Raw genomic sequence first — 21,600 nt, 5'->3', positions numbered from 1 at the left:
TGCACCAAGCAAAGAAGCAGTATGCCAATTTGGGAAACAAATAGGAAGTTAGTTTCTCTAGCTCTGGTGTTAATGAAAAAAATGTGGGTTAATCACAAGACAACAGCTTTCAAGCAATTAAGTAAAATTGTCACCCTTAGGTTTCCTCTCCAATTTGTTCGTCATGGAGCTTGTACTCCGTAGAAGCCTCTGAACAGTAGGCAACATTAAGCTTCTGACATTTGTAGAGATCAGTGCTGATCTGATCGATATCAAAAGGCCAAGCTGAAGAAATTACAGCCTTTCTTGTCTTTATTTTCTAAAATCCCAAAGCTTCATGAACTGTAGAGCCAACTGACAGAGGAAAATTGGAAATCACTGGATCTCTTTTCGGGCACATGTTACACGCTGCCTCAAAACAAATGATGATGGAAGATTTGCTAAAGGAACTACGCACAATTATTCCAGATCTCTGATGCTTCACAATTTTTAGAAAGAAATCAGCATCCAAATATTTTCAGTGAGTAAGTTAATGTAAATTTTGTGCAAAACTGTTTATCAAATTTAGTTATGGACCTTTTAAGAATTCCTCAAGAGCAAATCAACTGAGCAAATCAACCTTCCATTGAGGACTTGTATACTGCATGAATCAGAAAAGGGGATGAAAAAAGTATCTACAGACTGGACATAAGTGGTTTCAACTTTTTCCTTCAGGATGCTGCTATAGGGTATTACATGTTAAAACAACTAGACATAAAGACAGTATTTTCCCCCATGGCATCACTTTGTTAAACACATAATTCCCACAGCACTCTGCTATGCCTAAAGATACCTAACCATATAGTAGGACTGTATTATTATTATCCTTCTCCTCTTTCCTATTACCTACTCCTACTGGTAAATTAAAGAATTGAGGCCTTTGAACTATGGTGCTGGAGAAGACTCCTGCAAGTCCCTTGGTTCTAACTGGTCAGTCCTAGAGGAGATCAATCCTAACTGCTCTTTAGAAGGTGAGATCCTGAAGATGAAATTCAAATACTTTGGCCGTCTAAAGAGAAGGAAGGACTCACTGGAGAAGAGCCTAATGCTGGGAAAGATTGAGGGCAAAAGAAGAAGGGGATGACAGAGAACGAGGTGGCTGGATGGAGTCACTGAAGCAGTCGGTGTAAGCTTAAATGAGATTGTAGAAAAAATGCTTTTAAAAGGCTCTGATGATCCCAGCTGAGTTGCCTGATCGTCAGAGGCTTTTAAAAGAATTTTTGACATCCTCTTCAGCTGAAGAGGTTATAGAAAAAATGGTTTTAAAAGTTTAAAAAAAAAGTTGGCCACGCCCACTCAGTCACATTACCACCACCACCACCAAGCCACACCCACAGAACCGGTAGTAACAAATTTTACATTTCACCACTGCCTATGAGGTAAAAAGAGCCTTGGTAGTACAGTGGTCTAAAGCACCCTGTTATTAAGAACAGCTGCCTGCAATTACTGCAGGTTGACTCAGCCTTCCATCCTTTCTAAGGTAGGTAAATTGAGGACCCAGTTGTGGGGGCAATAAGCTGACTTTGTATAAATATACAAAAAGGATAAAGGCTATTGCTGAGCACATTGTAAGCCGCCCTGAGTCTCCGGAGAAGGGCGACATATAAATCAAAATTAAAAAAAAAAAAAAAAGATAGGCTGAAATGTATTGAAAGACAACCTCAATGAGTGTCAAACCTATAGTGCTGATTGCAGGTTTGAATTAGATTGATATAGCACTGTTTTAGGCCATTATGGGTAATTATATTAATTGACATCTTGCAAACTTTGGAGAACCAGAAAAAGAGGGTCAGGTTAAGGGATCTCGGTACCTATTGATTCTCAGATGTTACTCCAGGATGAAGAAATATTGTGAGAAGAAAACTAGTTCCTTTAACAGGTAGGGAAAGAGTTTGCTATATTATTTTCAAGCTGAAATTTATTGAGGATGCATTTAATGTTTAATAAGACTCTACCTAATTGGCACTTCCCAGATTAACAAGTTTGAAAGCAATTACTATTTATTTTATAATGAGCATTTAGAAATCCCTAAATGTTACAAGCAGTTCTTAAGAGAAATAAATATATCTAAAACACACAGACAGATAAAAATTAAATGCATTAGGAAAATATATATGAAGTAAGAAAAGTTTGGCTGTCTCAGCAGATTCCATCATCTTCACTATCCATTCCTCCATCATGGAAGGGATATTTTATCATTTTTGGTGGACATTTAGGAAAAGCCAGAAAAATTTGAACTCAATTACATATAATAATGCAGAAGATCTTAAAGACTCATATGCTCAGGACTTTAAAAAAAAGAAAAGAGGAGGACTTATAGTGGTAAGCATTATTTATTCATAGATTAATTAAATAATAAAAATAAAAATCAATTAATTTTGCATTTTCTCTGAAATACTCTTCTTTAGAGATAAATATATGGAAGATGGAAAGACCAACTCATTGGTATTAATTCTCTATGTTTTATGGTGTAGCAAGGGTGAAACCTTCCCTACCGGTTCGGAAATGCACGCATCGCTTCCACACACATGCACGTCACATGCAATTTTGGACCCTCTTTGCATGCACAAAGCCTTCTGTGCATGCACAGAGGGCCAGAAACAGGTTACTTCCTGGTTAAAATCAGGAAGTAATGACATCCGGGCAGGTGGGCGGAGCCTCATGCTGCCGCCACTACCAGTTCTCCGAAACACCCACCACCGCCACTACCAGTTCACCCAAACCAGTGCGAACCAGTAGCATTTCACCCCTGTGGTGTAGCGGCATAATCAGATACCACAGTAGTGAGATAACGAACAAATATATTCTTATCACTAACAAGCAAACATAGATATGGAGTAGAATAATATATATGTCTTTAAAACTCAGCTCTTTAGAATTTTTTTAATTCTTTATCTCCAAAGGATGGGTATATTAAAAATCTACGCAATGATTTCTGCACCTTACAGAGATTAGAAACACTGTGATTTCAAGAGTTCGATTTTATAATTTCAGAAATAAGAGTCCAATAATTAGTTGCTTCTTTTATCTACCTAGCAAGATTTGGGAGAGTCTCTTCACCATTAATCTTGGCATCCATTAAGAACCAACATGTATAGTAATTCTCTATTCCAAATATTTGTTTTGCTACAGATGTGCTTAGGCCTTCTTGTTAATAAAGAATTTTCTTGGAAATTCAAATCCTTGCAAAAGTTTTATAAAATCTTTGGTTGTCTTAATAAGGTTATTGCTTCATTATAACTATTGGGTTTAAAACCTATGTGATCATATTAAAAGCAGCTGTGTCTTCTTCGCTGATGACATAAAATTATTTAACACCACTGACAATGCTGCTGCCCTACAAAATGACCTTGAGTACGTGTCAGAAAGGTCTCGCTTTGGCAACTCCAAATCTCAACTAATAAATGCTCTGTCCTACACATTGGCAAAAAAAAACCCACTCCAGAACACCAAATACAAGTTGGGCAGAAATGATCTCGTAGACGACCCTCACTTTGTCAAGGACCTAGGAGTATTCATCTCAAATGATCTAAGCCCCAGAGCTCACTGTAACAGCATTGCCAAAAAGGCAATGTTAATCTAATCTTGCGAAGCTTCTTCTCCGATAACATTGTATTGCTAACTAGGGCATACAAAACTTTTGCCAGACCAATTCTTGAATACAACTCATTCTCCTGGAATCCACACTGTATATCGGACATTAACACCAGGGGTGGATTCTACTTACCTTTACTACTGGTTTGTAGCAGGGCTGCACGCGCGCTCGCTTCACTCGCACGCACGTGCATGCGCAGAAGCATTTTGATGACATCAGGGTCAGTGGGCGGAGCCTCCCACCGGTTTTACTACCGGTTCTATAGAACTGGTGCGAACCAGGGGCAACCCACCACTGATTAACACAATTGAGCGGGTCCAGAGGTATTTCACAAGAAGAGTACTCCACTCCTCTATTCACAATAGAATCCCTTATGCCACCTGACTTGAAATTCTGGGCTTGGATGGAACTGTGCCGCCTGCGGTCCGATCTAAGCATAGTACACAAAATTGTCTGCTACAGCGTTTTACCTGTTAATGACTTCTTCAGCTTCAACCATAATGACACACGGGCAAACAATCAATACAAACTCAAGGTAAACTGCTCCATACTCAATTGCAGAAAATACAACTTCAGCAACAGAGTGGTCGATGCCTGGAATGCTCTACCTGACTCCGTTGTTAGAGCCTCAAACCCTCACAGCTTCAACCTCAAGCTGTCTACCGTGGACCTCACCCCATTCCTAAGAGGTCCGTAAAGAGGGTGTGCATAAGTGCACCAGCATGCTTACCATCCCTGTCTTACTGTTCCCATTTACCTGTACTTACTTCCTTTGTTTATGTTTATGTTTATACCTATAGCTGCTATCTTGTACATGTTTGACAAACAAAAAATAAAAAAAAATAAAAAAAAATAAAATAATAAATAAAATAAAATAAAATAAAATAAAATAAAATAAAATAATAAAAAATAAAATAAAATGTATTCTCTGTAATCATAGACCCAGGTTATGTTGTCAAGTTCTCTCTTATTGATTTCTTATCACAAATCCACTCAGCTATAACTCTAGTCTACATAGTTAAATCCTATTTCAAGTACTCCAAACTCTAAGGCACTTTTTTAAAGAAAGGCTTGTACAAAGTGGAACAGGTGCAAATAACAAGAGGACTGTGCAAGGAACTGAAACTCGGTTTAACAGAGAACCACTTATTATTATTTAGCGTACGATGAGAACATGAGAGCCATTGAGAGAACACGGTATGATTAGCTTTAAGAAATACAACTGAAAGGAAATACAATAGTGTGTTTGTGAATCATAGAAAAGTACCCACACATAGACATGATCGATATGTACATCAGTATATCAGTCACAAAACTGAAAGCCCATGAAGACTAAAGACTGTGATTTAACTTTGTATCATCTCCTCACAGTGTTGAACAGCCTAAATAACAGAAACAACTCACAGTGGAGGAACCAGCACAACCACTGCTGTAGAGATTTCCAGAAAGCTTCCTTCTTGTCATCCACTAGCATTTAAAAGGTAGCTCTTGACTTACAACCATTCATTTAGTGAAGTCACAATGGCACTGAAAAAAGTTACTTACAACTGGTCCCCACACTTATGACTATGGCAGCATCCCCAGGATCATCCGATCAAAATTTGGGCACAAACAGCATGTATTTACAGTGGTTGCAGGGTCCCAGGATCACCATTTGTGACCTTTCCAGCTGACAAGGAAAGTCATTGAAGGAAGCTGGATTTGCTTAACAACAACATACAGTAGTGGCCAAAATTGTGGAAACCTTTTGGGAAAAGTGTATTCTCTAAAACTAGCTAATAACACCACTTTTTTTTTTAGTAGTACCATAAAATTATATATCACTGGAAAGATAATTTAATCAATGTAATGCAATAACTTTTATGAAGGATTTGCTATTAGCATAGCAGTTACAATATAAAGAAGAAAAGTGAAACACGTAGAAAAAAATGAGATATACAAAAATTATCACCATGTCAGTTAATACTTAGTTGGGTAACCTTTAACATGAATTATGGCCTTACAACATCTTCCCATGGAGTGAACCAAGTCTTTTAGTTCTGTAGCTGTTATAATGTGAAACCAAGATTGAATGATTGCTTTTATTAACTGGGTTTTATTGCTGGGTCACTTCTGACTAACAAGTTTCTTTAGTCGGCTCCATAGATTTTCAATTGGGTTAAGGTCTGGGCTATTCCCAGCCATTCCAGATTATCTTGAAACTTCCCCAAAAAGTGGTGTTATTAGCCATCAAATCTTAAAAATACACTTTTCCCAAAAAGTTTCCACAATTTTGGCCACTATTGTATTTCATTTAGTTCACGGGTGTCAAACTCGGTCACGTCATGTGATGTATCATAATGTATTGTGACATTTTTTGTCTTTGTGGAGCTAGGGTGGGTGTGGTTTGCATGCGATGCATCCAGCCCCTGGGCCACCAGTTTGACATCCCTGATTTAACTGCAGTGCTTCATTAACACTCATGGCCAAAAACATCATAAAATCATGTGCAACTCATTTAACAGCCAGCTTACATAGTAACAAAAATTCTGATCCCAATTGTGGTTGTAAATCTGGCCTTCTATAAACCACATACAAAGCTGGTGTTTACTTGTCATAATAATGTCTTTCCTTTCCTTCAATCCTGCTTTCTGTAAAAAGGGAGACTTCCATTGAAAATGTATCAGGGGATGCCAATCAGCCAAGTCCCAATTCAAAGGTCCGTGTTTTGATATTCAAAGGCAAAAAGGTTCGATTCAAAACTATTTAGGATTCAATTTGATGAAATGTTTCAGTTTATAAAAACCTGCTGCATCGGAGCCCGGAGGAAGGGATAAAAATGGTAGGGATAGAATCCATTTAAAGGAATTTATCCCTGCCAAGATTCTACAGGATTGCTTCAACGATCTTCCCATTGTATTTCTTTGAAATATTCCCTTGGTGCCTCTTTTAATACTGAGATAAAAAAGATGCCAAAAGAATAGCAAAACAGCCTCTAAGCTGTTCAGCAAAGAGTTTAAGCTCTGTTGGACCAATGCAAAAAGTATCTCACTTCTAGTTAAAATCCAGTTTGCAAGAACAGTTCAAAAGTTAAGCTCCAACTTAAGATCAAAGCATCTGACAACTCCTTTTTCTAGATTGGTAAAACAGGGCTCATTGGCAGAGTTAGCCTCTTTTGAGAATGGCACATTGTGCTACTTAAATAACTATTGGGGAACTATTATGCTACTTAAGTAACTATTGGGGAAATTACAAAAAAATGAAGAACTGTAAGAAATAGTTTTATATTATGCACAATTGTTAAGAGCAAATACAATACCTCAAACTCAGTTATGTAGTGAAAAATCCCAGTCAGTACAAGATAAATAAGCAGGTGATAATAAACAGAAGATTTAAAAATATATATTTTAAGGAGAATTGAGAGGCTAAAAAGGCACAAAAAAGAGACCCAAACGAGCAGAAAAAACTGTAAGTAGGTAGGACACAAAGCTTCAATACAGTTTCCCAGTTTTGTAACTATGCTCAGATTCTTTTAAAATATGCGAGATTTTATATTTGTATTTCTGAATCTTTGTAATAATGGAATATATGGGTATAAAACATGCCAAATCAAAAATTTTCTTAGCCAAGTCAATTTAAATATAAGATTTAACTAAAATCAAACTATGTTTGCTCATACTCCATTTTAACAGAACACAATTAAGTGCATCAAAATTAAGAAGGAACATAACATTCATCATTATTACAGATGAAAGAGAAAAACACTGAAATATTTTACAGGTGTTTTCCACTTTTGAAAATGAGATTGGCATACTGATCTACCATATGTGTTTACTTTCTATCCACTGAAATATATTTTATGCAACTAAAACTCTTTATGTTTAATTGTGAGTAAACTGTTACTGTTTCTCTCATTATGCATACAGTTTATTTGTGTTTTGTTGAAAAAAATGTGTATTTAACAGAATGTAGTCTATTAAGGGAGACTTGATCATTTAGTTTTAGGGAAATATGATAATGATATGACACTCTTCATAACATTACTTAAATTATTATTAAATAGAAACACATGTTTTTAACAGTTGGTACTTTTATCAATGTATGATTAAAATATTTATCCTCTTCTAATTTCCTGTCTTGAATAACATCTTAATGGGAAGATTTGAGCTATTCAAGGAAGTGTTGATTTTTCTAAAAACTTTGTCTTGATTCTTTGTTGTAAGAGACAGACCTGAACAATGTGATCAACCAGAGGTGGGGAGAAGGAGAAAGGTTGTTTAATTGGGCAAGGATTTGTGCAGGAAACCAGAGCTGGTTTAATGTCAACTATCCAATTAGCGAACCCAAAACAAGGAAACACTCTCGGGAAAATTGAATCCCCAAAAGTAAAACTTTATTGGATACACCATGTTGGTACTGAAGAAACGAAACCAGCTTTGGTTTCCTGCAAATGCTTGCCCTGTTAAACAACCCTTCTCTTTCTCCCCACCCCTGGTTGATCACAATGTCCAATTATGAGATGTCCATTTGTTATGGGAACAGTCCATTTTTTCTCCAACACCTGCAATGGTGACCTTGATGGTTTCCATGCTCTCACGATCTCTGCATACATTCTCCATATTCCATCTCCCTCCCCTCCATTCATTGACAAGTTGAAAAGCAATAGGTTTGAAAGAAGCAAAGCCGTTCAATCTATTTTTTTATATAAAAAAAGTTTTTTAAAATTTTTTAAACAAACGGTACATCGTTAATCAATCAGCATGTCATCTGAGTACAAGTTTTTGTGTCATCATATTCAACATTTACTACCATTTTCTTAATACATATATATATTTGCTTTTACATTTTAATTTAATTTATTACATATTCTTTCCAGATTTCTTAAATTTTATGCTGTTTTTGTCTATATTCAATCTCTATCCATTGATAAATTTTCCCCCATATATTGTAATACTCTGATTCTTCCTTCCCTTTAATTGACATTGTTAATCTATTAATTTCTGCACATTCTAATATTTTCTTAATTACCTCTCCCTTCGTAGGAATTTTTTCTGCTTCCAATTTTGTGCAAATAAAATTTTAGCTGCAGTTATTACATGTATCATCAAATATACATTTTCTTTACTAATTTTCTCCAATAAGATACCCAACAGGAACAGCTCCAGTTTTAAATCAATATGTTGTTGCGTCATCTTCTCTAACCATAATTGAATTTTTGCCCAATAATTTCTCACTTCTGGACATGTCTACCACATATGATAGTACGATCCCTGTGTCTGGTGACATTTCCAACATTTAGTTGATTTATCTTTAAACATTTTTGCCAATCTTTCCAGTGACATGTACCATTTATAAAACATTTTATACAAATTCTCTTTATATGCTGTAGCCATTGTTAATTTGTAGTTTCTTTCCCATGATTGCTGCCATTTATCTAACTCTATTGTGTATCCAAAAAGCCCATGCTTTCATTGTTTCTTTTACTTGTTCTTCTTCTAATTTAATACCAAGTAAATAGCTATACAATTTTTTAATCGTTTTCTCATCTGTTCCTGTGAGTAGTCCAGGAATTCTGTCATTTCCAAATAAAAACCATATAACTTAGCATCTTTTTCATATCTCGTTTGTATTTGCAATTGTGTATATCAAACCATAACAATCCCTTGTTCTTCTAATTCTTGTTTCATTTTCAATTACCCCTTTTCTGATAAAATATCTTTATATCTAATAATATTTTCCATATTGATAATATTTGGATGTATTAACGCTTCCATTTTGAAAGCCCTGTTGGTATTTTCAAATAATGTTTTTCTCTAACTTTCAAAAGTTTAAAAATACTCAATCAGGTTTTCAGGCTTTCTTGTTCTCCAAAACAATTCTGCTAATTCATTCAATTTTCCTTCTTTTATTTGGGCTTGCCTGCTTTCTTCACTGCTATGCTATCGGAGAAAGAGAGCCAACACATGGCCACTCTCCCCTCCTCTCTTTGTGCCATTTTCTGCTTTTTTGGCTGTTTCCAGGAGGTTATGAAATGAAACTTATATTTTAAAAAGTAAGCATCTCACCCAGATGATCCACACTTTCTTTTGCTTCCTCACTTCTGTTGTGACTGCCCCAGCTTTGTAGCAGCACATTCAATGGCTGATTTCACAGTTGTCCAGATGAGAGGCTTCTTTCAATTAGCCAGGGAATTTGTGATTTCCCTATGCTCACCAGTCTGTGCCTCTCCTATTCCCTGTCCCTACAGGATGGCTTCGATCTAAAAAGACCCCCAAATGGCTGGGATATCAACAATCCCTTGGGAGCCCCCAAAGAACATATCGTTTCATCGCGACACTGGCCATGCCCCCCCCAAAGTGGTTCACTCTTCACAGGGAGAGAAAGAGAAATTCTCTTAACATAGAGAATAACAAATTTTCTCTTATTATACCCTGCATAATAATTTTACACAGTAGAATTCTAGTAATCTTTAAAGAATCAGTGTGATGATCTGACTTACCACAAAGAGCTGACACTGCCACAGTCAAAAAGATTCTTGAACATTTACAGTATAACCATTAAATGATAATATTTGATGGGAACATAGAGTTGAAAAATAATAGAAAATGAGCAGGTTCAAATTATATGGAATTTCCAAATACAGACTGATAAAGTTTTGGATCATAACACACCAGATATAACTGGTTGAAAAGAAGAAAATGTGGATAATTGATATGGCAATATCAGATGATAATAGAATAGCAGACCAAGACTTGGAGAAGATCATGAAGTATGAAAAACTGAAAATCAAAATGGAAAGCGATGGCATAATATTGTCCCAAAATATCCTAGACAGCATTTAGAAAATCTACTCATTGACAAAATGTCCAGCTGTCAATTGCAAAAGGCAACTCTGTTTGGATCCGCACATATACCACATCAATACATTACGATTCTTGGGAAGAACTTGATGTATATGAAGGCCAACCTCAGCTAAAAAATTGCCAGCTGTGACTTCACATTTTTGTGAACAGATAATAAGAATTGTAATACAATTAAATTAATAAGCAAAAATGCAATCTCCTACAAACTGATATACTGGAAGTGATAGTATCTTTCATTATTGTTACTTTATTAACATAACAGCAAACACATCAAATGTGCCCTTTTTATATATATACTGTAAATGTTCCAATCCCAATTTGCTTTAAAGGTTATCTGTTTGCTGCTGAGATGTTTGTTGAGAAGATTCAATTTTTTTTTCCTAACTCTAATTAAGAAGCAAGATGTGTTACCCAACTAGCGAAAGGAACAAAAATCAGTAAAATTTATTTATTTTGTTTGTACAGCTATTTATAAGCCACTCATTTCAAGAAAGGACTGGAGGCAATTTACAATCAAAAACATGAAAACAAAATCAGATCAAATCCAACTAATCCAAAGAGCCCTGATACCTAAATTCTCATGCATTCCATGAAAAACTAATATTTTGAATGTCCTGTTAAAGATCAGAAAGAGGCATGTTTTTTCACAAGTGAAAGTGTGTTCCAAAAGGTAAAGACATTTAGCCTGCTGATGGGGAAAATTCTCCTATTGTTACCTGGGCAACAAGCCATGGTGGGCTTTAATGGTGGTAAGAGCCAGTAGTGGGTTGCCCCCGGTTCAGACTAGTTCACAAAAACCGATAGTAAAACTGGCGGGAGGCCCCGCCCACTGCCCCGGATGTCATCATCGGCGATCTGCGCATGCGCAGAGGCTTCCCGTTGTGAGCCAGTAGTTAAGGTAAGTAGAACCCACCCCTGGTAACAGCACTTTGAAATGGAACCAAAAGTGAATTAGAAGCCAAGAGAGTCCATGAATGAGGGCAAATATATGTGCCCCGGGATAATGTTGCAAGATCCAATCTGGGTCAGTTACCAGGACCAGAGTCTTCTGAGCTTTCGAACTCATTGAATCCAAGAAGCTCAGAAGACTAAACCTCAGGTTCCACTGATCAACAAAGATTGAATCTTCCATACAGTCCCTCCAATATCACTACTGGGTTTTTTTCCCTCCTCCCCCCTCCTCCTCCTCCTCCCCCTTCCTCTACTTCTCCTTCTCCCCTTCCCCTTTTACCAGTTGTGTTAAAGGTGTTGCTGTTGCCCGCCGGCAGCCAGCAAAGCTGGCAGCAGAGTCGGACAGTGAGGAGGTTGGGGAGGAATGTGGGCCAGTTCTGGGGGCTGGAGAAAGCTCAGACAAGGGCTCTGCATTGGAGGCAGAGAGGGAGTTAGACAGCAGCGAGGCAGAGGAACAGCTGGAGCCCGTTCCCAGTGTGTGCATGTGCAGAACTGCCAGAAGACAAGAATAACTCAGAAAGCAGGGTCGACTCGGGAGTAAAGCCACACCTTGGAGGTGATTGGCCCCTCCCATTGGAAATAAAAGAGGAGCAAACAGGGAGTGGGCTTCTTCAGGAAACCATTCATTCCGTGACTCTGAGAGACTCTATTCCAAGTTTTGCCTTATACTGTGGTTGGAAACAAGTTATGTGGCAGCTTGCCAAACGAGATAAGGTGTGTTGAGAAATATTTCTTTAAAAAACTGTTTGGACAAACCTTGCTGACTATGAATGAACGTAATTCACAGTCGTATAAATAAAAGAGATTTTGCCAGTAATTCCTGCCTCCTGCTTGTTAAGGGAGCCTGGGTCAGAAGAACAGGTGTTGAGGGAGATACAAAGTCTGGATTCTTGCTCTTCTGGCAGCCTCAACCATTGTTAATTGATGTTGTAGTTCATCTTTGAACGTGTTATTTCCAGTTAGCACATGGGTCACTGCATTTTGGATTACTTGAAGCTTCTGAGTGAGCTTTCAGGCCAACCTCCTATGGAATATTGCAATAGTCAATATGTTAGGTGACAAAGACATGAATCTTGGTTCATAGACCTTTTTGGTCCAAAATGTCCCACTAGTGACTTACCAACCAGAACTGGACAAACCCTTCTCTATGTTTCCAAGCCATAGTTTTCACCTCTTGCTATGGTAGGAATTACAAATCCAGGAAGACCCCAAATTCAGAACTCCTTCAGTGTGACACTGTAGAAAGAAAGTTGGAACCAATATATAATTTTTAATGCATATTTCACTCATAAAGAAAATCAATGCATCTCCTTCCAGCTTTTGAATAAGATGGCAAGAAATGGCCCTATTCTTTTTAGCACCAAATTATAGATTCCTGCTTCTAATAATATTGAATTTGTTAGCACCAAAGTCCAATGGATGGTTTTATAATTGTTTTCTTTTATCTGTATGACTAATGAAATGTGCATAATAAGAGCACATAATAAGAGTCAAACGAGAATATTAGGATTTTTTTTAATATGTCAAGACTTTTATATATTAAAAGTGAAAAATTAAATTAGACTTCAGACTTCTGGAAATTTACAACTCTGTCCATGTCATGTTTAATTAAAGTGATATAGAATTTTCAGCAGAGCTGTACAATTATCAAAGCCATTTCTTCTGGGTTTTTTTTTTTATTTAGATGGTAAATTAAAAAATACAAATACATACAGATAAATAATAAGATCTTTAGGGACTTGAATCAGTGCTTATTGTTGAATTAAAGCTGAATTAAAGAATATAGTAGAGTTAATATTTTCTTTTATGGAACTATAATGAAAGCAGCATGAACAGAATATTTTTTTACACCTTTGAGTCCCCCTGCCTAACAGTATATCAGAAATAGAAATCAGATTTCATAAACCCTGCTGGACTCTACCCCTATTAATTTATCCATTTATCTTATTTTTTAGTCAAACTTAAAAGTAAAACTGTGTGTTGAAAAACACTGCAGTTGGAATGACTTATGCTGACCAGTTCCAATTTTCTTTCCTTGTAAAGTCTGTTTAGTATTACAAGACCAATTCAAAGGCAGATTGTTGGTGCCACACATCTCCTCTGACCTTTAAATCAAATTTAGTATTTTACTCTGTAGCATGCCAGCAAGAAAAAATTGACAGCTTAATAAAGTGGATTTTTTTATTTTTACAATAAAGCTAAAAGAAAATCCTCCATCATTCATGGAAAAGCGAAATCAGAGGTTTGGGAAATGGTGGGGGAGGGGAGAGCTTGCAGTAGGAAATCCCTTCGAAATAATTGTGTAAAAAACAACAGGGATTCCTATTGTCAGAAGTGAAAGCTACCTTAAATTCAGTGAGAAAAATCCCATCATGTTACCTTTTACAGCGACAACAGCATGGAGGATGCAGTCGTGTGCTGCAGTCACCTCAAATACAAATCAATTAGTTTGACACTAACACTGTATTATGCATGATGAACTGTGAGTCACTACAGACAGTAAAAAGAAAAGGGGAGATTGATGGGAAATGAAGAAAAGAATGTTCTCAAGAAATCCATCTCCCTGTCAGACTTTACTAGGGACGGTCATAGATATCAACTCTCCCAAAATTCAGGACTAAGACTATTAAAGGCCTGAAGACAAAAACATACGAAGAAGGATTGCAGAAATTGGGTATGGCCAGTCTAGAGAAAAGAAGCACTAGGGGTAACATGATAGCAGTATTCCAGTATTTGAAGGGCTGCCACAAAGAAGAGGGTACTTTTCCAAAGTACCAGAAGGCAAGACAAGAAACAACGGATGAAAATTAATCAAGGAGAGAAGCAAGATGGAATTTAGGAGAAGCTTCCTTACATTGAGAACAATTAACCAGTGGAACAGGTTGCCTTCAGAAGTTGTGGGTGCTTCATCACTGGAGGTTTTTAAGAAAAGACTGGAAAGCCACCTGTCTGAAATGGTATAGGGCAGTGATGGCTAACCTTTTTGCCATCGTGTGCCAAAAACAGGGGTAGTGGGGGGGATTGCACACGTGTGTCCCCACACCCATAATTCAATGGGTCCCGTCCCCCACGCATGCATGAGTGACTCCCCCACTCTCCCCCCGCTTTTGGCATGCAATGGCCTGGTGGGCCCGGTAGGCCCATTTTTTGCCCTCCCCAGGCTTTGCCCTCCCCTTTTTAGAAGCCTGGGGAGGGCGAAAAAAACCTTATCCACTCTCCCGGAGGCCCTCCGGAGACCCGGAAACAGCCCGTTTCCCAACTTCCAGTGGGCCCGGAAGGCCCAAAAATCAGCTGGCCAGTGCACACATGCATGCTGGACTGAGGTAGGGCAACGCTCGTGTGCCCACAGATATGGCTCCGTGTTCCACCTGTGGCACCCGTGTCATAGGTTCGCCATCACGGATATAGGGTCTCCTGCTTGATCTCCAAGGTCCCTTCCAGCTTTATTCTGATTGAAGATCCCAGCAATCAAGGCTTATCTATGTGTGTATGTACGTATGTCCCAGACTGCCAGAACATTTTGACTGGTAAATCAAACACGGACAACAGTAATAGCAAACCCAGTATTATGGTTTTGAAGAAAACAACTTGAGGCAAATCTTTATGTTATACTAGACAACCTGTGACCTATGACAGGTAATTATTTCAGAAATGTTTCCTTACCTAAACAAAGAAAACAGAAGGACTATTGTTGGGGGAAAAAGCAGTGAGAGACACAGCAACTTCTGAATCCCTGCCACCTTCCTCACTGAGTTTCATTTTTTATAAGATGGCAGGGAATACTGGAAATCCTTCCTTCCTTCCTTCCTTCCTTCCTTCCTTCCTTCCTTCCTTCCTTCCTTCCTTCCTTCCTTGAAAGAATAAGATTGATAGACAAAAGTTTAATCCACTTGGAAAGAAATGTTTCTCAAAATTGTCAAGTTAATTTTAGTGCGGCCACAGTACTAACAGATAATACAAAACTCACTGGAACTAGCAGTTGCTGTAAATGACTAACCAACTACAAACAGTCCTACAGGCAGAGTACCAGTGGTGGGTTGCCCCCGGTTTGGACCGGTTTTATAGAACCGGTAGTAAAACTAGCGGGAGGCTCCACCCACTGACCCTGATGTCATCAGAAGCAATCTGTACATGTGCAGAAGCTTCTGCGCATGCACAGAAGCAAGGCGTGGGCGCAATCCCATTGCGAACCGGTAGTAAAAGTAAGTAGAACCCACCCCTGCAGAGCACCTTAGTGTTGGGCATGCTGTGTTACAGACTGATTACTAACCCCTAGTATACAGAGTTCTGTCAATGGCTATGAATCGGAATGTTTTCATGGAATTTCAAAATCAGAAAATTTAAGCTCCAAATGCTTTACAATTTACAGAAACTGTAAAGTAGTCTGTTAAGAGCATTTGGAGCTTAAATCCATAAACATTTCAGCACAGACAAAATTTTTTGATGATTTTTTTTTCTTTATTCATACAGTTCTTAGTTTTGTTTCCAAGCATTAAAAAAACAAAACAACTAATGATGAAGTTTTTCTTCTGGATAAACAAACAGCATGTCAATTTCCCTTCCCAATTCTCTTTATAGCAGTGGAAGTTGGCTTCAATGTATGATCTATCTTTTGAGTATATCTAAGCAAATTACTCTCCTCTTTGAGAAGTATGATGCATAGAAATTCTTCTTTCTTAGACTTCTGGGGGAGATACAGTGAACTGAAGACGGCTAGGCGAAAGCAGAGCCAATCACCATTGCAAAATACAAAGATTCCTATATACTCCAGACTGCCTACATGTGCTCCAGATGCTTTCTATGAGGAGACCACAGGTCAGTACTTTTCCATATGTTTGAGCACCAAGAGATGTTGGATTAATACAATTGAGCAAGTCCAGAGGTATTTCATGAGAAGAGTACTCCACTCCTCTGCTCACAATAGAATACCTTATGCCACCAGGCTTGAAATTATGGTCTTGGACAACCTAGAATTAAGCTGCCTATGGTCTGACCTAAACGTAGTACATAAAATTATCTGCTACAATGTCCTACCTGTCAATGACTACTTCAGCTTCAACCTCAATAATACACGAGCACACAATAGATGCAGACTCAAGGTAAACCGCTCCAAACTCGATTGCAAAAAATTCAACTTCAGCAACAGAGTGGTCAATGCCTGGAATGCACTACCTGACTCTGTGGTTACTTCCTCAAACCCCCATAACTTTAATCTTAAACTGTCTGCTGTGGACTTCACCCCATTCCTAAAAGGTCTGTAAGGGGCATGCATAAGCACACCAACATTCCTACCATCCCTGTCCTACTGTCCCCATTTATTTGTACCCATTTCCTGTGTTCATGTCTATGTTTCTACTTATATCTGTTATCTCGTACATGTTTGACAAACTAACTAAATACATAAATAAAATAACTATTTAGCTCACAACCATGAGGCAACCATGAGTTTGGTGTAGTGGCTGAGGTATCACGCTAGAAATTAGGAAACTATGAGTTCTAGTTTCACATTGGCCCCAAAGCCATCTGACCACCCTGGGCCAGTCATTTCTTTCAGACAAGGAGCCAAGAAAACTGCAGGAAATTGTCCAGGCCATATCACAAAATTGGACATGGTTGAACAGAAAACAAAGTGTGCCAAACTCCCTTTTAAATTACTTTTGGAAATTTCCCTCTAATTGTTTTTAAGCAGTTTGAGATCTTTGAAATGATAAGTCAGAAAATGCTGGGTGCATCTATCTTTAATCCTGACAAAAAGTAATTTTTAATCATATTTTAAGAATTTAAAGAATCTGAAATAAAAAGCAAAAAAATAAGATTTTGATCCTAGAAAGTTGTAAACAGTCCTCATAAAATTGGACTATTGAAAGTTTACAGTAAAATTTTAACATTAATAAATTTAAAAAACAATTATAAAACACAAACACTTTCTCATGAAAAATAGATCCTGTTTTGATGTTTTTAACATACAATAAAGATAAAGAATTCATTATTTCAAAAACTGGACACTAAAGGAAACTAAAATTGTAGGTAGAAGAAAGATAAATGGTCCTTTAAAATGACTCAAAACATTCTTAACAATAAAAATACTGAAGAAGACTTTTGAAGAATAGAATCAGAATTAGTAGCCATAACATCAACAGTAATGGGGTCCAGTTCTATGGATAGACTAGGTCCAAAAGATGCTATTGAAGAAAATCCATATGTAGAGTAACTTTTATAGAGATAGAGATGACATTAAAAAGTCAAGAGAATGGTTTAGAAAAGGAGATTTCACTGGATTTGCCAATCAAATTGAGGTTTTAAAATAGAAAAAGAGAAATACAAATGACAAACCTGTGACCTGGATATTTTTTTTCCCTACAGGATTTACAAAAGAGTCTTGTTAAAGCCTTGAAGAATATTTGAATGAACTAAATATTAGAGATCGTTAGAAGGAAAGGAAAGGAATATACAATTGGTTTATTTGATCAAGGTTGATAAAGATATATTCTGGTTAACCTTTTTGGACTTTCTGCTGACACCAGATGATGTTTTTGTGGATTTGTTTATAGATAAGTGATGAGATCTGAGATTAAGAGATAAATGTTTATATTTTTAAAGATGTAAAGTCATTAAATTTGTGCATACTTGTGATGAAGATTGGAAATCTCTGTCTCTCTCACCACGGACACACACGTGTGTGTGTGCATGTATGTATGCACTCACACACAAACTGTATATATTCTCTTTTTCATATTCCTTTCTTCTCTTTTTTTCTTTCTTCTTCCTTTTATTCCTGTCTATTCTTTTTTCTTTAAGTTTATTTTATATTGGAACACACACTGTATATTCCATTCTCCTTTCTTGCTTTTCTTACAATTAGAATTAAATGGGGGCATTTATTCTAGGCTTAGCTGACAGTTCTTTAGGTTGGGAGCTTGGGAGCATGGGGTCTTCACAAATGGTGTCATGTTGAATTACTTTCACCCCTCTGGATAAAGTCCCAGAAGAAAAACATCTTGTTTCATTGGGAAAATCACATGACAGGATAACAATAGCACTTAGCTGCAAATATTGTCGCACAGTAATTACCCTGTTTTCCCCAAAATAATCCCCTGATAATTTATTTATTTATTTATTTATTTGATTTGATTTCTATACCGCCCTACTCCTGAAGGACTCAGGGCGGTGAACAGCCAACAATAAAATCCATACATACAAAATTTAAAAGCAGAATTAAAATCAAATTAAATAGTTTTAATTTTAATAATTAAATAATTTAATTATAAGCCTTTAATAATAAGCCCAATCGGGCTTTTGACCATATGGCAATAAGGCCAAGCGCTTATTTCAGGGTTCAAAAAGTATAAGACAGGGTCTTATTTTTGGGGAAACACGATATCAGTTGTTGAGAATAGATCTAGGGGAACTGGCGTGTATATTTTCCGCAAAAAAACAAGATTCAGTCTGAGAAAGACTTAGGACTGATTAAATGGTTGGCTTTTCTGTATTCGTAGGACTCCTTCCAAGAACATGCCAAAAATATGATGCATACACAGAAAAAATTACCCTGCCAGAGTTAAATGGCAAGTGGGTGGTCAGAGTGAATGAATGAATGGTTAAACACGCCTACCATCTAATCAATATGATTGGAAATGCAGATGTTATTGACTTCATATAATTGCTTTTTTAATGTGAGGTAGAGGCAAGGTTTAGGAATGTTTTCTGCTGTTATGAATGTATTCAGTGAATCTGTGTGAAGCTTCAAAGATTGTTTTACTTCAGTAAAGTTTGAAAAAAAAACCCATAAAAAGCAACACGATTCCTTCATTTGTAAGAGCAAAACAAAATAGCTGATACGTTTTTCCCTTCATCTGCTTCACGGCCCTTCTCATCATTCTTCTGCAGAGTCCAGGCTGAGATGTTTCTTCTTTAATGAGTGCAAGGGGACTGAGAGAAGGCTTCTCCTTCAAGGCTGCCCCAAAGTTTATCGGGCTTCAGGGTGCATCACAAATGCCCAGTCTCAGGGGTGGGCTTCAAAAATTTTAGCAAGGGGTTCTCTTCCCGGTTGCTGGGTGGGTGTGACCATGGTGGGCATGGCCTAGTCAGCCTCCTGCACCACCGGGGGGGGTGTTTTTGCCTTCTCTGGGCTCCAGAGGCTTTCCTCGGGTCTCAGGGAGGGCAAAAATGGCCTCCACAGGCTCTGGAGGCCCTCTGGAGGCCAGTTTCTGGCCTTCCCAAACTTCTGGTAGGCCCTTTTTTCACCCACCCCAAGCCTCCGTGCACACCCTGCACTTACCCACAGACTTCTTTGGACTGTTCACCCTAAATTTTGCCAAGTTCTCAAGAGAAGGTTCAGTTCAACGTTTCCTGACCAGTCACCTAGTATCAGGCAGACAATGTAGAGGAGATGAGCAACAGCATGTCCTCCAAAGTCACTAAAGGTTTTAGCAGGTGCTACAAAGACTATGCCACTTCCTTTCACCAAACCACATTTCTCTAGATCATTAGCCAAGATCTTCAGGCACAAAAGATTGGAATGCCTGCAGCTGGCAATCTCAAAATTATCCTGCCTTGAAGCACTTTGATAATACTGAGGAGAATGCTCTGGGGTCATCCAAATTGCTTCATTGATAAACCCTTCACATCAGGAAAGTGAATCACATTGCTTCCATGGCACAAATCTTTTATCAAAATTAATCTATAAATAACTTCTGACAGGCATATTATTTAACTTCAACTTACAACAGGAGTTCGGAAGACTTATATTGCGTAACCAAGAGCACAGATTTCTACTTGAAAAAAAGCATGAACAAAATACCAGAGGAGGTTGGTACTCATTTAATAGGGAACATTGTGTTGGATCCTTCACATTGTGCTTAATTCTGTGAAAACATTCGTGACTTCAAAATCAACTTCATGTATTTTTATTTTTTTTTAATACCAGAGGAGGCTGGTATTCATTTAAAAAGAACATTGTGTTTGGTCCTTCTCAGTATGCCTAATTCCAGGAAAGCATTCTTGACTTCAAGATCAACTTTATGTATTTTTTTTTTAATACCAGAGGAGGCTGGTACTCATTTAATAAAGTACACTGTTTGGTCCTTCTCAGTATGCCTAATTCCAGGAAAGCATTCTTGACTTCAAGATCAACTCCATGTAATTTTTGTTTTAATACAAAGCTGCATTTATGATTCAAAAGATATTGAATGGCTCAGCAAGATCTAGTCAGGATGCCCTGATATTTTACCGTGCTAAGCCTTCGACTAAGCAGTAAAGTTTAGCAGGCAATTATGGGTTTGGGCAAGTAGAAGGACAAACTTTACAAATATAAGCAATTAATTTATCCCGAGTTAACACATTTGTCCATCCAGGTGGCAAATTACTAGACCATAGATTAAATATGATCTCTGGCACTTTTGACTCTAGCCCAAAGCTTCTCCTTCTCCATCTACCCCATTCCAAGCAGTTAAGTTTTAAAAGGGGGAGGAGGTTCTAGTTATGTAATTAGAATTTTGTCCTTTCAAAGGTAAAGGTTCCCCTCGCACATATGTGCTAGTCATTCCCAACTCTAGGGGGTGCTGCTCATCTCCGTTTCAAAGCCGAAGAGCCAGTGCTGTCCGAAGACATCTCCGTGGTCATGTGGCCGGCCGGCATAACTAAATGCCAAAGGCGCATGGAACGCTATTACCTTCCCACCAAAGGTGGTCCCTATTTTTCTACTTGCATTTTTTTACGTGCTTTCGAACTGCTAGGTTAGCAGAAGCTGGGACAAGTAATAGGAGCTCACCCCATTACATGGCACTAGGGATTCGAACCGCTGAACTGCTGACCTTTCGATAGACAAGCTCAGCATCTTAGCCACTGAGCCACCACATCCCTTGTCCTTTCAAAATTCTGAGGCAACTGGAAGGGTGAATTGTACAGAGGAGAGAAAGGCTAACCTTCCCCCCATGTTGCAAAAGTGTTTTTGGGGCAATCAGTTGTATCTAATGCTAACAGATTGCTTTTGTTTCTGTTTTGTTTCTTTTATTTTAAAACTGCTTCTTTTGTGCAAGACTGAAGATGCAGCAGCTGAAGGAAAGAAAGGAAGAGAGAAAGAAGATGGAGTAAAGAATGGAATAGATGGGATTGCAATGTGAACAAAGCAATTGAAGATGCATATGCTTTAATTGATGAGGCCAAAGGCAGAATGAATGAACAATTGACAAAGGC

General features: G+C 37.8%; 1 long non-coding RNA gene across 1 annotated transcript; it reads left to right on the top strand.

Moving 5' to 3' along the window:
* Nucleotides 1–5,062: 5,062 nt before the first annotated feature.
* Nucleotides 5,063–17,845, top strand: LOC117674824 (uncharacterized). Its single transcript, XR_004594002.2, has 3 exons — nt 5,063–5,094; nt 16,087–16,221; nt 17,770–17,845. It is a non-coding gene; the product is annotated as an uncharacterized LOC117674824 (long non-coding RNA).
* The last annotated feature ends 3,755 nt before the right edge of the window (nt 17,846–21,600 follow it).

Source organism: Pantherophis guttatus, chromosome 3 (genome assembly GCF_059756535.1).
Source record: "Pantherophis guttatus breed Tessera chromosome 3, ASM5975653v1, whole genome shotgun sequence".
Lineage (NCBI taxonomy): Eukaryota > Metazoa > Chordata > Lepidosauria > Squamata > Colubridae > Pantherophis > Pantherophis guttatus.
The sequence above is the reverse complement of the archived record's forward strand: the minus strand, read 5'-3'. Positions and strand labels throughout refer to the sequence as shown.